Here is a 1081-nt window from a genome sequence, read left to right as displayed (position 1 = left end):
TGGCTAAGGTATTATTAAAGCTTCACAGAACTGAATGTACTATCTTGTGGGCAGGGCACACTGAATAAATTCTTTAGAATTCTTACAGGTACTTCAGTCGGTAGAGGTAGTGAGAAACACATTGCCACAGCTGCTGAGGGGCCTGCTGCCATCAGCTCTGTGTTGGCCGCTTCTGCAGTGTTTTTTTTGCTAAAATCCTGACTTTTTCACCTGTCAGACCGGGTGGGTAGTGATAAAACTTGTACAGGAGTCACAGGACAAAAGGCACAGTTAATGTGTCCAGGTTTGGTTTCCTTTGTGCTCAGGCAGTAGTGATGGGTTTGGTTCTATGCCACTGCTCAAGTGGAGAGTCTGGTCCTTAGCTGCGCTTCCACTGCTCAGAGTGGCCGCTTTCCACACAGTGCCGCTGTGGTCGTTGCTGAATCTCCAGGCCTTAGAGCAGAGTCAGTCCTCTCGGTACCTAGGAAAAGGGACGAGTTTTCCACCTCGTTTCTTCTCCAAGCGTCGCTCCGGCTGTGTGAATCCCTGCAAAACGAGCCGCTGCCGCAAGAGACCCACCCCCGTACCTCAGCAAGGTGGCTCATCAACAACCCAGTACTACCGCACTGCCGACGCCACTCCCTACGGCCCTCCAGTCGCGCCGGCGCCAACGCCGGGCTGCCCACCAGCCCCAGCATGCCTCGCGGCGGGCTGTACCAAGTGTGTATGTTGAGGAGCAGTGGTGTATGCCCCTGTTCCGGGCTAGGGGAAAGGTGAAGAGGGGCCTCCGAGTGTCTTTTGGCTCGCCTAGCGGGGAGCGGCCCGCTCCGGCAGCTTCGCTACGGCAGTACCTGCTGTCTCTGCGCCGCCGCCTCCCCCTGTCCACTTCGGCGTGGAGCGTTCCGCTCCACAGGTGTGCGCAGAGTCCCACGGGGAAGAGTCCACGTAGAGCGCGTGTGCGGGGGGAGTATACAGGAGGCGTAGCGCCCGCCCTCCCGGACGGCGGAGCTGCTGACCGGGCGCGGGCGGTGGCTCCTCCCTCCCGCCGGGGAAAGACCTGTACTCCCCTCCTGCACCGTCGCGGCTCCGCGCTCACCCTCTG

The sequence above is a fragment of the Pezoporus flaviventris genome, unplaced genomic scaffold, assembly GCF_033815535.1.
Source record: "Pezoporus flaviventris isolate CSIRO_AGI_PZ_B2104156 unplaced genomic scaffold, CSIRO_AGI_Pfla_v1 ptg000013l, whole genome shotgun sequence".
Classification (NCBI taxonomy): Eukaryota; Metazoa; Chordata; class Aves; order Psittaciformes; family Psittacidae; genus Pezoporus; species Pezoporus flaviventris.
The sequence above is the reverse complement of the archived record's forward strand: the minus strand, read 5'-3'. Positions refer to the sequence as shown.